We start from the raw sequence: 15,784 nt of genomic DNA, 5'->3' as shown, positions 1-15,784 counted from the left end.
CATATTGCCTTCGTTGTGTTATGTTTCCCCTGTGCCCATTTTGAGTTTTTATCATAAAAAGATGTTGAATTTTGTTAGATGCTTTTTCTGCAACTACTGAGACAAATAGGATTTTTATCCTTCATTTTGTTTATGTGGTTCATCATGTCGATTAATTTATGTATGTTGAATCATTTTTGCACCCATGGAATAAATCCCACTTGATCATGGTATGTCATCTTTTTATTGTTGAAGTTGTTTTGCTATTTTTTTGCTGAGGATTCTTACATCTATATTCATTAGCAATTTTGGCCAATAACTTACTTCGCTTGTGGCATCCTTGTTTGGTTTAAGGATCACAGTAATGCTGTCCTCATACATGATTTTGGAAGTGTTCCTCTTCCATTCTTGTGGAAAATTTTAAAAAGGATAGTATTCATTCTTCTTTAAATGATTGATAGAATTCACCAGTGAAGACTTGTGGGCCTGGACTTTTGTTTTTTGGGAAATTTTGGTCACTGATTGATTTTCCTTACTGTCTATCTGTTCAGATTTTTTATTTCTTCATGATTCAGTCTTGGTAGTGTGTACATTTCTAGGATTTTTTCTTTTGTGAGTTGTCCAATATGGCACATGATTGTTCATAGTAGTCTCTTATGATCCTTTGTATTCCTGTGGTATCAGTTTTAACAGCCTTCTTTCATTTCTGATTTTTGAGTCCTCTTTTTTCTTGATCAGTCCAGCTAAAGATTTATGAATTTTATGTATCTTGAAATACACTGCTCTTAATTTCACTAATTTTTTTGTCTGTATATTATTTATTTTTGCTCTGATCTTTGTTATTTTCTCCCTTCTATTAATTTGGGCTTCATTTCTTTTGTTTTCTAATTCCTTGAGAGTAGGCACCTCAGCCTGTTACTTCTCTATTGTGGCCCAGGAGAGGTTACCAGCTAAAAACTTCTGTTTGTTACAATCCTATCACCCATGAGCATAAGCCCCACTGGCTACCAGAGCTAGACAATCGAGAGATTATCTCATGGGTAGCAGCCACAGAACTCAGGGAACCAGATGAGTATAGAAGCTGCTTTCCAGGAGATACTGGTGAGCTGGAACCAGGCAGGGGGAGAGCATAAAAATGGCACTCAGATGCCTCAATTTTTGAAATATATTTCATAGGCCTCTAAATGTGTGTTAAATTAGGATGTCTGCGCCTCAAGCCAATAGTTTAAAATAAGCTTCTTCCACAAAAATTCTGGGTGCTTTTCAGTCAGCTGCCTTTGCTAGATGAGTCCATGTGTGTGAGCACTTTAAGAAAACAGTTTCTCAATTTGGTATAGCCTTGTGGATCTTCCGGATGCAAGCCAGAAGTTAGCTTTCAAGCTAGATGTTTTGGGGACTTGTCTCTCAGATGCAGGTCTTAAAAGTTGTGCCAGATGTGGGGTTCAAACCCTTACCTCCTTAGGGAACAGCTCAGGGCTTTGAATCCCCTCCCAATTGTCCCTTGTCATGCTGGTGGTGGGGTTTGTGGTGAGATTGTCTAAGCTTCTCCTACCCACTTGGATTTGGGTTTTTTCTTCATTTACTCCATATGTAAAAGTCACTCAGCTAGTTCAGGGGTTCAATCAGAGGAGATTGCTGCATATGTAGCTGTAGAATCTGTGTATCTTTTGGAGGAGGTGAGTTTGAGATTCTCCTGATTGCCATCTTGAACCAGAACATTATTTTTTTTTTCTTTTAGCTCTTACCATTCTCTAATATATCTTATTTATCTTTATTTTCTGTTTCCCCCTTAAGATCCACAACAGCAGAGATTTTCTGTTTTATCACCTCTTTTATCTCTACCACATACACTAGTACTTGAAGTATATGTACTCAATGAATTTGTTATATTTTGTGTACTGAAGTGATCTGTAAATGACAAATATTAGAAAATTATTAGATAAGAAATACTTGGTGTACTTTTTCATTGAATCCATTATATTTTTACTTTATTATTTTGTATCTTTTATAGTCATAAACCTGAGTTGCTAAGGGCAGGCTCCACCAGCAAGAGCATTCACATGAGATAAGACTCTGCAGGTTATCAGAACACAAGTTCTGTCTCTACCACTTACGTGTAATTTTTGTCCAGTTACTATCTTATTTAAGTATCAGTTTTAAGCTACAAAGTAGAAAATAAAGTAGCACCTACTTTAATTAAATGTTGTGAAGATTTAGTGAGATAATCTCTAAGATAATTAAAATGAAGTAGCTAATAACTGGGAACTGCTGCTATTTTTACTATTACCATTATTATCTGACAGACTAAAACCTGGAAACAGCCTTTTCTAGTAATGGAGTTCTAGTGGATAGAGAAATATATGCCATCTGCTTCAGTAAATTAAGAAATTTATTAGAAGATAATTTGCATGACTAGTATTAAATAGATAATAGAAAAGTATCTCTTGGAGCATTCTCTATAAAAATTAAGAATTATCTTGATGAAGTCCCAAAAGTTCATTTTTGCTTTTGTTTCACTTGCCTTTGGAGATATATCTTGAAAGAAGTTGCCAATGTCGAAGAGGTTACTGCCTATGTTCTCCTCTAGGATTTTGACGGATTCCTATCTCACATTGAGGTCTTTCATCCATTTTGAGTTTACCTTTGTGAATGGTGTTAGAGAATGGTCCAGTTTCATTCTTCTGTATATAACTGTCCAATTTTCCCAGCACCATTTATTAAAGAGACTGTCCTTTTTCCATTGCATATTTTTTTCCTGCTTTGTCGAAGATTATTTAACCATAGATTTGAGGGTCCATATCTGGGCTCTCTATTCTGTTCCATTGGTCTATATGTCTGTTTTTGTGCCAGTACCATGATGTCTTGGTGATCACAGCTTTGTAATATAGCTTGAAATAAGGCAGCATGATGCCCCCAGCTTTGTTTTTCTTTTTCAACATTTCCTTGGCAATTCAGGATCTTTTCTGATTCCATACAAATTTTAGGATTGTTTGTTCCAGCACTTTGAAAAACATCATTTGAATTTTGATCAGGATGGCGTTGAAGGTCTGTAGAGATTGCTTGAGGTAGCATAGACATTTTAACAATGTTTATTTTTCTGATTCATGAGCATGGAATGTTTTTCCATCTTTTTGTGTCTTCTTCAATTTCTTTCATGAGTGTTCTGAGGTTCCTAGAGTATAGATCCTTTACCTCTTTGGTTGGGTTTATTCCGAGGTCTCTTATGGCCTTTGGTGCTATTGTAAATGGAATCAATTCTCTAATTTCTCTTTCTACAGTTGAATTGTTGGTGTATAAGAAAGCAGCTGATTTCTGTGCATTGATTTTGTATCCTGCCACATTACTGAATTGCTGAATTCTAATAATTTGGGGGTGGAGTCTTTTGGGTTTTCCACATAAAGTATCATGTCATCTGTGAAAAGAGAGAGTTTGACTTCTTTGCCAACTTGAATACATTTTATTTCTTTTTGTTGTCTGATTGCTGTTGCTAGGACTTCTAGTACTATGTTGAGCAATAGTGGTGAGAGTGGGCATCCTTGACGTGTTCCTGATCTTAAGGGAAAGGCTCTCAGTTTTTCCCCATTGAGGATGGTATTTGCTGTGGGTTTTTCTTTTTCTTTTTTTTTTTTTTTTTTTAAGATTTTACCTATTTATTTGACAGAGAGACACAGTGAGAGAGGGATCACAAGCAGGGGGAGAGGCAGAGGGAGAAGCAGGCTTCCCGCTAAGTGGAGAGCCCGATGCGGGGCTCGATCCCAGGACCCTGGGACCATGACCTGAGCCGAAGGCAGACGCTTAACGACTGAGCCACCCAGGTGCCCCTGCTGTGGGTTTTTCATAGATGGATTTTATGAACTTGAGGAATGTTCCCTCTATCCCTATACTCTGAAGAGTTTTAATCAGGAAAGGGTGTTGTATTCTGTCAAATGCTTTTTCTGCATCAATTGAGAGGACCATATGGTTCTTCTCTCTCCTCTTATTAATGTGTTCTATCACACTGATTGATTTGCAGATGTTGATCCACCCTTGCATCCCAGGGATAAATCCCACTTGGTCGTGGTGGATGATCCTTTTAACGTATTGTTGGATCCTATTAGCTAGGATTTTGTTGAGGATTTTGGAATCCATATTCATCAGGGATATCAGTCTGAAATTCTCCTTTTTGATGGGGTCTTTGCCTGGTTTGGGGATTAAGGTAATGGTGGTCTCATAGAATGAGTCTGGAAGCTTGCTTTCTGTTTCTGTTTTTTGAAACAGCTTCAGTGGAATAAGTATTCTTTCTTCTTAAATGTTTGGTAGAATTCCCCAGGGAATCCATCAGGCCCTGGACTCTTATTTTTTGGGAGGTTTTTGATCACTGCTTCAATCTCGTTACTGGTTATTGGCCTATTCAGGTTGTCAATTTCTTCCTGTTTCAGTCTTGGTAGTTTATAGGTTTCCAAGAAAGCATCCATTTCATCCAGGTTGCTCAGCTTATTGGCATATAGTTGTTGATAATAATTTCTAATAATTGTTTCTATTTCTTTGATGTTAGTTGTGATCTTTCCCCTTTCCTTCATAGTTTTATTAATTTGGGTCCTTTCTCTTTTCTTTTGGATAAGTCTGGCCAGTGGTTTATCAATCTTATTAATTCTTCCAAAGAACTAGCTTCTAGTTTCATTGATGTGTTCTAGTTTCATTGATCTGATCTACTGTGTTTCTGGTTTCTAATTCATTGATCTCTGCTCTGACCTTAATTGTTTCTCTTCTAATGCGTGGCTTAGGCATCAATTTGTTGTTTTTTCTCCAGTTCTTTAAGGTGTAAATTTAGTTGGTGAATTCAGGAATTTTCTATTTTTTTTTGAGTGAGGCTTGGATGACTATGTATTTCCCTCTTAAGACCACCTTTGCAGTATCCCATAGGTTTTGGACCGATGTGTTTTCATTCTCATTGGTTTCCATGAATTGTTTAAGTTCTTCTTTGATTTCCTGGTTCACCCAAATATTCTTGAGAAGAGTGGTCTTTAGCTTCCAAGTGTTTGAATTTCTTCCAAATTTTTTTCTGTGATGAGTTCCAGTTTTAGAGCATTATGGTCTGAGAATATGCAGGGAATAATCTCAATCTTTGGGTATCGGTTGAGACCTGATTTGTGATTCAGTATGTAGTCTCTTCTGGAGAAAGTTCCATGTGCACTTGAGAAGAATGCGTATTCTGTTGTTTTAGATTGGAATGTTCTGGATATATCTATGAGGTCCATCTGGTCCAGTATGTCATTCAAAGCTCTTGTTTCTTTACTGATTTTCTGCTTAGATGATCTGTCTGTTGCTGAGAGTGGAGTATTGAGGTCTCCTACAATTAACACCAGTTAGAATGGCAAAAATTGACAAGGGAAGAAACAACAGATGTTGGAGAAGTTGTGGCGAAAAGGGAACCCTCTTACACTGTTGGTGGGAATGCAAGTTGGTACAGCCACTTTGGAAAACAGTGTGGAGGCTCCTCAAAAAATTAAAAACAGAGCTACCCTATGACCCAGCAATTACACTCCTGGGTATTTACCACAAAGGCACAGATGTAGTGAAAAGAAGGGCCATATGCACCCCAATGTTCATAGCTGCAATGTCCGCAGTAGCCAAACTGTGGAAAGGGCCGAGATGCCCTTCAACAGATGAATGTATAAAGAAGATGTGGTCCATACATACAATGGAATATTACTCAGCCATCAGGAAAGATGAATACCCAACTTTTACATCAACATGGATGGGACTGGAGGAGATTATGCTAAGTCAAATAAGTCAAGCAGAGAAAGTCAATTTTCATGTGGTTTCATTTATTTGTGGAGCATAAGGAATAGCATGGAGGACATTAGGAGAAGGAGGGAAAAAGAAGGGGGCGGAAATTGGAGGGTGAAACAAACCATGAGAGACTATGGACTCCGAGAAACAAACTGAGGGTTTTAGAAGGGAGGGGGGTTGGAGGATGGCTTAGCCCAGTGATGGGTATTAAGGAGGGCATGTATTGCATGGAGCACTAGGTGTTATATGAAAACAATGAATCATGGATCACTATCATGTACTACTGTATGGTGACTAACATAACATAAAAAAATTAAAATTTTAAAAAATTAAGAATTATGCTCAAAACTAGAACAGATATTTTCTAGGGCACAAGAACAAGTCATCCACTTTCCCTCAGATATAGTTTTTCAGAGCAACCCTTCTTGGCATGGCTGGAAGGTTTCTGTGAGGCTTTCAGCCCTAAGATTTCTCTGCCAGGATTACTATACCATTTCCCTATCATCTTCATCTGTCCAATGAACGGTAGAGTTGATAAGAAGTAAGAAATCTTTTTGGCTCTAAAAAACTTTGGCCTCATAGTTAAAACTTGAACACCATTGAAACTAAGCATGGTCATTTATACCAATTCTAATTTTTAAAAAATATTAGCTTTCTTTTTGTGACTCTAATTTGTCTGAGTAGTGGGAGAGTGGCAAAAGTCTCTTGATCTTCTATCATTGCTCTCACTCCCAGGGAAAGCAGAACATGAGCCAGCATCATGGTATCAATCCCATTTCTACATGTTCCACTTTCTTGCACAGTTCAGAGGTTGTGGAGCTGGAGAAGAAGTTCAAGGTCCTGGATGGCCCCTTCCAGAAGCAGGCAGTATCAGTATTGAGAGATCTCATGGTATGAAACCTAGAGATGCTTCTTACCCTGTTTATCAGAGAAAACCAAGTGTGAACACAAGGCAAGGGTGTAGAAATGGAGGAGAGGAGAAGCAGCCCAGAAAGGGCTTCTGTAGCCCAGAAAGGTAGAACCCATCTCAGAATTGAGGGTTATGTGCTTGGACAAGATACCATAAAATAAATTTTAACTTAGGAGTCACAGTATGCAAATGGAAGAACATAACCCAAGGGTGAAACTGAAGTGTGCCAGAGCACAATGGAAGTACTGAGAAACCAGCTAAGTTTTTATTAGGCCCCTTATATTATCACTCTCCTCCTTCAGTATCTGCTGTTCATGTCCTAGGGCATCATAAAGACGTTATACTCAAGCTGTTATTTCAGTTATCATTCTCTCTTCCTTCAGCATCTGAGAACTAAAATTATATAACAGCTATTTTTACAGCTCTAATTTGTACCATTTTAGAATGATTCTATTCAAAACAATTTACTGAGGGCCTACTGTGTGCATTGCTTTAGATTGGAATTAGATACGGGTCATTGTCTTCTAGTAGTATACACTATAATGGGGGAGTTGTATCAAAAATAAAGATAAGAGGAAGATAGACTTCAACAAATGTTATAAAGTTTAAAAAAATTTATAACTTATAAAAAAGGAAAAGAGCTAGGGGAATGTGGGAATACTGACAACTCTCAAACCTCCATGGTGACTTACAACATGTTATTTACATTATAAAATGGGGATGGTAATGGTTCTGTACACATCGGGTGGTTGTGGGCACTCAGTGAGAATGATGCCCAAGTGCTGTGTCTGGACCAGAGGGAATAGTCAATGATATTGGCTTTTATTATTATTTTTTACATAATTCTTACTTTGGAAGGCTTTTTGGGGGTAGATCTTTCTCAGTTTTAGGAAAGACATATTTTGGGGCTTCCCTGTCTGTCCTTCTGTAACCCCTTGTATGTGATTTCATTATAGTACTTTACATTACTGTCACTGTTCCTCTCTACTGATAGAATGTGTTATTCTGAAGGAGCAGGATCATACTCTGTTCACTTTCCATTTCCAAAGTTTAGCACAGAGGTTGGTACACAATAAGATTTTAATAAATGTTAAACGAAGTTACTTAGCTTCTGTAATTGTTCTGTTTTCATATAGAGTGAACCACAGTGGCATAGCTTGCAATATGTCTCCAAATCTTCCTGGCATAGTTGTTTTGCTGTCATCTATGGCAGTGTTTCAAAGATTCAGATGAGTTTTCACACTTCATTTCACCCTGTGAACAATCCATCCTTTATTAGCTCACCATAAAGAAATAACTTTGGAATGCAGCTGTTCTCCATCAGTCTCCCATAGCCTACTCACTGAAGCTAAATCTCCGTGAATGTTGTCCTTCCTTCAAAAGCAGGCAAATCTCTGGAGCTTGGTTAGTGGCAGGGATAGCAGATAGGCAGCAGTACCAGAGATGGGAAATGTGAAGCAGGAGAATCCATTTCTGATCCTGGGGAGATGCTCAAAAGCCTCAAGATTCTTGGCTTAAACAAGAAAGTCAGGCAATGTCCTCATGCTCATGCCACACTTAATCTTTACTGAATGAGTATACTTTGCTTGGAGCTAATTTGTAAAATTGGAGGTGGGGATGCTCATCTCTCTAGATTTTTTTTTTTTTTAAGATTTTATTTGTTTATTTGACAGAGAGAGACATAGCGAGAGAAGGAACACAGGAGAGTGGGAGAGGGAGAAGCAGGCTTCCCGCTGAGCAGGGAGCCTGATGTAGGGCTTGATCCCAGGACCCTGGGATCATGACCTGAGCCGAAGGCAGACACTTAATGACTAAGCCACCCAGGTGCCCCTCTCTAGATTGTTTTAATAAAATAACACACACACACACACACATATACACACCCTGAAAAACAAAGCAATAGACAATGAAATGTAGTATTAGTAATAATCAATCTACTTGCATATTGGCCTGAGTCTGTTCCTGAGGAAGTATCATTACTGTTGATCGCTAATTTTTAAGTTTTGCATTTTCGAGGCCCCCAGGGTTGTTCATGTCTGTCTGTGAGGCATTGTTTGTGAAGGTTTGCAGGGCAGAGTGGTTGGTTCACTGGTGGTTGCTGCCCTGGTCATTGAGGTATGGCCTCTCTGCCTGCTGCCCCATGTGCTATGGATCAGTTGCTTCTCAGTAGACCAGTTGGTCATTGGTGGCTGAGCTCTCTGTGTGCCACACTGGACAGTGGTATGTTATGGGACTGGAGTATTGGCTCCCTCTGTTTTGCCTTCCACTTTTGGTAAAGGTATCTTAAGGCAGCATTTTCTGCCCCAATGTATTGTACAGTTTCCTGAAACACTCAGAAGAAACCAAAGTTCTGGGGACTGATTTAGGTAAAAAGGATCTTCCTGACTCTGAATCGCACCTCCCACTTTTTGTTTATGAGACAAGCTATTTACCTGGGTTCTTCTCCACTTAAGGTGCATAATTATGCCCAAAGAATCCCTTACATCCAATGTCTCACCTTCTCTACCCTCCCAAAAAAATTAGAAATACTTTGGTTGGACAGTTTTGACAGTCATACCCAGGTTAGGTACAGCTATCAGCAATAGACTCAGCCTGTAGCCTTCCCCTGGAGTCTTCTCAGAAACTGCGGTCTTTCGTAAGGTCTATACTACAGTTTAATGAACAAATCTTAAACTTCCAACGATGAGTTTTAGAAAGTTACAGCTATACTCTGGAACATCTAAAACAATTGTAAATGTTTGTAGTATTTTAATACTAGTTTCTAGTATTAAATAAGTGGTGTTTCACATAATGATATTCATTTATACCAAGGGATGGGAGGAAAAGCCATTAAAGAAATCTGTTTATTGAACGTATTGGCCAACTCTGCACTTTAAAGAATCTTCAGTGCTGTTTGCCTAAGTTTGTGCCTCTACACAAGGCCAAGCAATGGTTTGGTATAGTTAACCATTTTTATTAATGGCAACCAATACTGAGCCATCTCTCAAAACTTGGCAAAGTTAGGTGGCGCCTGGGTGGCTCAGTCATTAAGCGTCTGCCTTCAGCTCAGGTCATGATCCCAGAGTCCTGGGATCGAGCCCCGCATCGGGCTCCCTGGTCTGCAGGAAACCTGCTTCTCCCTCTCCCACTCCCCCTGCTTGTGTTCTCTCTCTCGCTGTGTACCTCTCTCTGTCAAATAAATAAAATCTTTAAAAAAAAAAAAAAAAACTTGGCAAAGTTAATGATAAAGCTCGTATCTTCTCTGTGTGCTCCTGTTGAACCAAAAACTTAATATGGTCTTTATATCGAGAATACTACCTGTTTTATTTTTGCTATATATGTATTGATATTGTCTACTTGCCTTGCCTAAAAAGTGAAAAGAATTTCATTTCCTTCTTCTGGTCACCCAGATACTATAGTTCATTTACATAGTGTTTTGCTTACTAGAACTTGACCTGGTTAATAAAGTGTCCTAGGAAAATAGAGAAAGCACCTATTGAATTTTTCTTAAAAGACCTAAACTTATAGATCATATTCTTGTTGAGAATACAAAATGTTTTCTTAGGATTAGGTCCTCCTATGCAGAATGTGTAGAGGATGTTAGTATTCCAGGCTCGTGTGTATTGCTGTGTACAACAGCTGCACCTGGCACATTTGCTGTTTTGGTGACATTGGCCATTTTGATGAGCCTGCAGAAAGGAAAAAAAATCATGCCAAATAGAGTACAAACTGTTATACAAAATGTACTTCAGAATTACCAGTTTGACTTTGCAGTATTTGCTTTCAGAGGAAAACAACAGCAAACCCCCCCCCCCAAAAAATTGATGAGGTAGATAGACTGAAAAAGGTATTCTAATGACATACATCAATCCACTGTAAAAGCAGTATAATACAACATTAAATGGAGAATTCAAGGTAAAGTTTGTGTCTATAGGACTCACATATTACTATCCAGTCTGAAATCTTTTGGGGACTGATTATGCCTTTGATACAAGTCATTTCTGTAGCTCATTCCTTCCTTCTGAGCTGCTAATTAGCTGCCCATATTGGGTAGTAACAGTGGCTTCCAGAGTAAAGTTGTTTCAGCATTGAAAGGTTATGTCACAGTTGAGTGTGGCTTGTTGTAAACACTAAAATAACTCCAAATGCATATAACTTGCACATTCCAGTCACAATCTTTTCCAAAACTGTAAAGCTAAACCCTGAACTGAAGTTATGATGACTTTTCTAAAGAGTTCTGGAGAAAATGCATCCTTTCTTAAAAGCAGCCTTTGATATTAGAGAAACACTTTATGGGATAAAAGACATCTTTCCACATTTGAAAAGTACTTTTAAATATCATTAAAGTATATAGATAGCTGGCCACTTAACAAAATTTTTCTACTTCAATTTATGAGTGTTGATATAGTAAAAGCAAATGGTTTAAGGATGCTTCAATATTTGTACATTCAACTTCAGAAGCTTTCAGGGAGGATAATATGCCTTCATGCATTTAAATTATGCATTATATCATACAAACTGGGAACGTTCTGAAGAGATAGTAAGTGAAATTCCAGCTTCAGCTCTTGGATAATGAGGTCATTGAATAGAGAAGAGAAATTGAACAAATTATCCTGAGAGTTGAAGTGATGTGAATTTTATTTCATTTTATTTTTTTGCATGGGATTCACTTAAATTTCAACCCGTTTCAAGCTGAACAGAAAGAAAGTACCTGTCAGAAGACTTTTAAATGCCCACCTACTAATTGTAGAGATACGATAGACCCAAACCCATAAATCTAAGGCTACTTCCTATATATAGTAAACTCAGTAAATACGGTTGACCAGCCACTAACGGTATTATTTCTTTTCTTGAATGGCATAGGTGCTTTTATCCACATTCATTTGTAAGTGCTGTAAATGGCATTTTAGTTGGCCAGCACCACAGCAGTGTTGAACAATACAACTTAAATTATTTGGAAAGCATACTAAAGAAGGCTAAGCCCTGTGTTTGGTAGGTGTGTAGGAATTGTAGAAATATCAATGCAGAGCAAGTGTAAGTCCAGTCCTAGAGAAATGTGCGATCGTAAACATGAGATCTATAGCATCCTGCAAAGGAGAATATACTATGGAATACATATGCAATCCAGAGGAAGGGGGATACATCTAAATTATTCAGAATTTATTACCTACCATCTTGGAGTTTGCAAGATTAACTTCTAGAAACAACTTCCATTTCTTTTACTGTAATGCTGAGGAAACTTTTGAGCAGGGAAGGAAAACAATGAGCTCCCCCTTCATAACTATTACCTATAATATCTGAAGATTTAGAATACTGGAGATTTTGACCAAATTACCACATCAGCTTTCAATTTTATTTGCCAGTGTAACCAGGCAAACTGCTTATTTGCTGAAAGCCCTGCTTAATAAGTTACCTCAAATAAGCATGAACCATTCATGTAGTTTTGCACCATTCTTAAACATAGTTAATGTAATTAGTTTAAAATAGTCCTGATCTATAATTCTAGATCTCTAATTGTTCCCTAATTCTCAAATTTTCTTATTCCTTCCATTTATATGCTTTTGAGTTAAATCAAACGTTTAATATAACATGTTTGAACACGCTTTTTTTTTTTTTTTCCCCTTTTTCTGTATTTTGGTGGCTCCTTGCCAGCTACTGCAGCTCTGTCAGAACTGGGCTGAATTCCTGGCAGGTGGTGATCATAAGCTGACTTAGAAATTTCCCTGAAGTGCTTGGGTTGTTAGAATGTGGGCCAAATGGACATCACATACCACTGTGTGGTGTGCTTCCAAGCTTTCCATTTGATCTTACTTTGATATGACTAGTTACAGAGAAACACGTACAAAAAGGCTCTCCTGAGAAATAGGCACACACAGCCGGTTCAAGCTGATACAATACTAACAACTGTCGTTTAATTTCAGGATCGCAATATCATCCCTAGTTTAATTGTCTTGATATGCTTTAATAAACCCTGAGCTGTTTACCCATGCTGTGTTATAGGGCTGGTCTTAATTAAGTCACTAAACATTACTGGTTGTGTCAGCACAAAATGTCTATCTGGTCAAAGATTCATATTTTGTTATCACTGTCTACATGGTTATGAACAAGATTTTCTTCTTAGGATGTCTTTTGAAGATTTTACAATACTTCTAATTTAAACTTAAAATGTTAAGGACCAGACTAGGTTCAGGTCTCTGGTGGGGAAAAATTAACAATGTTTTTTCCTTTGAGTATCATATATTACAGTATAATCTTTTCCAATTCAAACTTATATGCTCAAGACCTTGAAAATGAAGAGGATAAAGACTATGTCAGCAAGAACATAAGAAGAGACTTGCCCCTTTCAGGCAGAAAGAGGAAGATTCCAAATGGAAATCTACACAAATAAATGAAGAGGTCAGACATGGTAAAAATGAGATTAAAAGTCCATTTTTTCCCATTTTAATGGCTGAACAAACTATTTGATCTTCTAAAAAAATTAAGTAAAATAAAAGTTTAAAATATAACAATAACATAGAAGATGAGTAGGTGGAAATGGAAGATAATAAAGGTTTATACTGTAGGTCTACTTGAAAGTAGACTATTATATGTTCGCAGTGTAACATATGTTAGCTCAACCACTAAACCGATAAAAAAAAAAAAGGGAGGTATAACTAATAAACACATCTTGGGTATTAAATGGATTCTTAAATACTCAATTCAAAACAAGGGAGAATAAAGAACACACACACACAAAATAATAATTAGAAAGTAAGACAGTAGTAGTTTTAAATCTATATGGGTAATTAAATGTAAATGATTGAAAACACCCCTTTGAAAGGCAGAAAATGTCAGCCTCAATTAGATTAAAAATGATACCCAGGGGCGCCTGGGTGGCTCAGTCGGTCAAGCGGCTGCCTTCGGCTCAGGTCATGATCCTGGAGTCCTGGGATCGAGCCCCACGTAGGGCTCCCTGCTCAGCGGGGAGTCTGCTTCTCCCTCTCCCTCTGCCTGCCTCTCTGCCTACTTGTGCTCTCTATCTGTCAAATAAATAAATAAAATCTTTAAAAAAAAAAAATGATACTCAGGTACGTACTCTCTATGGGAAATTCGTGTAAATATTAAGACAAAGACAACAGGATTGAGAAAAACATGCCAAACAAACACTAATCAAAAGAGGGCTGGAGTGACTATATTATCACATAAAGTAAATACCAGGGTCAGGAATATTATTAAAGATAGACATTACAGGGCGCCTGGGTGGCTCAGTTGGTTAAGCGACTGCCTTCGGCTCAGGTCGTGATCCTGGAGTCCCAGGATCGAGTCCCACGTCGGGCTCCCTGTCAACAGGGAATCTGCTTCTCCCTCTGACCCTCCCCCCTCTCATGTGCTCTCTCTCTCTCATTCTCTCTCTCAAATAAATAAAATCTTTAAAGAATAAAAATATAAAAAAAAGATAGACATTACATAATGATAAAGGAGTCAGTTTCTGAGAAGAAATAACAATCCTAAACATACATGCGCCTAACAATAATAATGCCAAGTTCATAAAGAAAAAAAGTGATAGAAATGTAAATAGACAAACCACAATTATAGCTGGAGACTTTTTCTCTGTAACTGAACAAAGTAAGAATGTAGAGAACTTGAGCACTATCAACCATATTCAGAGCAGTCCACACAACTGTAAAACGAACATACTCTTCAAGTGAAAATGCAATGTTTATCAAGATATAAACCATATTCTGAGCCATAATACAAATCTTAACATACTTAATATAATTTAAAAATATAGACTAAGTATTTTCACTGAACAAAAGAGAAGCTAAAAATTTAATAACAAAGTTATCTGGGAAATCTCCAAATATTTGGAAATTAAATAATAGCACACCACATGGATGAAAAAATAAATCTCAAAGGAAGTACTTTGAATTTCAAAAATGAAAACCACATACCAAAACTTGTGGAGCTCAAGTGGTGCTTGGAAGGAAATTTATAGCATCAAATGCTTTATTAGAAAAGACATAATCTCAAAACAATCTGAATTTTCTCAAACTAGAAAAAGAGCAAATTACCAAAGTAACCTAAGGAAACGAATAAAAAAATTAGGATGAGATATTAAAGAAACTGAAAATGGAAAAAAAGAAAAGTAGCAAACTCAAGCTGGCTCCTTGAAAAGTTCAATGCAAATTATAAACTTCGAGTTAGATCAAGAAAAGAAGACACACACTGCCAATATCAGCCATGAAAGGGAACATCAATACATATCTTCCATACACTTTAAAATATTGAGGGAAGACTATAAACTCAATGCCAATAAATTTGATAAACTTATGTGAAATGAACCTATTTCTTGACCAATCTACCTACAAAAGTCAAGAAGACAGATAATCTGAAAAGATTGCAGTTACCTTCCTGCAAACAATAAAACAACAGAAAACTTCAAGCCCAGATGGAATGACTGGTAAATTTTATGAAGATATAAAGAATCAATAATATCCTTTCTATATAGACTTTTCCAGAAAATAGAGAAGGAAAGTACTCAAGTGAACGAGGCCATCAGTATCCTGATATTAAAAACTAAGTCAAAACACTACAAGAAAACTTTGACCAATATACCTCAAAAAATTAGACAAAGATCCTTAAACAGAATATAATTAGATTACATCCAGTGATACACAAAAAGACAATATGGGGGGTGGAGGTCTAGACTAGTCCTGCGGAAAGAACCGCGCACGTCGGAACGCCTGCCTTACTGGCTTCCCCAGCGGAGGGAGAATTCACGCCCACCCTTCTAAGTGTTCACCTTTAGTTTCGGTTTTGGAAAAATGTTAAGCGTTTATTTTGAGGTAAAAATAAAAACTAACTTCATACTAAAAAAAAAAAGGCAATAAATCATGACCCTGTAATGTAAGTCAGGAATGTATGGTTTGTTCACCGTTCAAAAGTTGGTGTACTTCCTTTTAGCAACACACTTAAAAACACGTAAAAATAAAACACACGACCATAGATGCAGAAAAAGCATTTGGTAAGAGTCAGCATCCATTCATGATAAAAACTTTAAAACTAAAAATAGGGATTGTACCAATCTGAAAAAGGTGATCTATATAAGCTATATTTAACATCATACTTAATGGTCGAAAGACCAAATGTTTTCTCCCTAAAATA

At 37.3% G+C, this 15,784-nt stretch overlaps 1 long non-coding RNA gene across 1 annotated transcript in view; it reads left to right on the top strand.

Moving 5' to 3' along the window:
• Nucleotides 1-13,518, top strand: part of LOC145720931 (uncharacterized) — a 430,514-nt gene extending 416,996 nt beyond the window's left edge. Inside the window, exon 4 of the long non-coding RNA XR_014144283.1 lies at nt 13,503-13,518. This is a non-coding gene — a long non-coding RNA (uncharacterized LOC145720931). The remainder of the gene's footprint in view (nt 1-13,502) is intronic.
• The last annotated feature ends 2,266 nt before the right edge of the window (nt 13,519-15,784 follow it).

Source organism: Leptonychotes weddellii, chromosome 4 (assembly GCF_054177405.1).
Source record: "Leptonychotes weddellii isolate Sample4059 chromosome 4, ASM5417740v2, whole genome shotgun sequence".
Classification (NCBI taxonomy): domain Eukaryota; kingdom Metazoa; phylum Chordata; class Mammalia; order Carnivora; family Phocidae; genus Leptonychotes; species Leptonychotes weddellii.
This window is presented reverse-complemented; position numbering and strand designations above follow the sequence as displayed.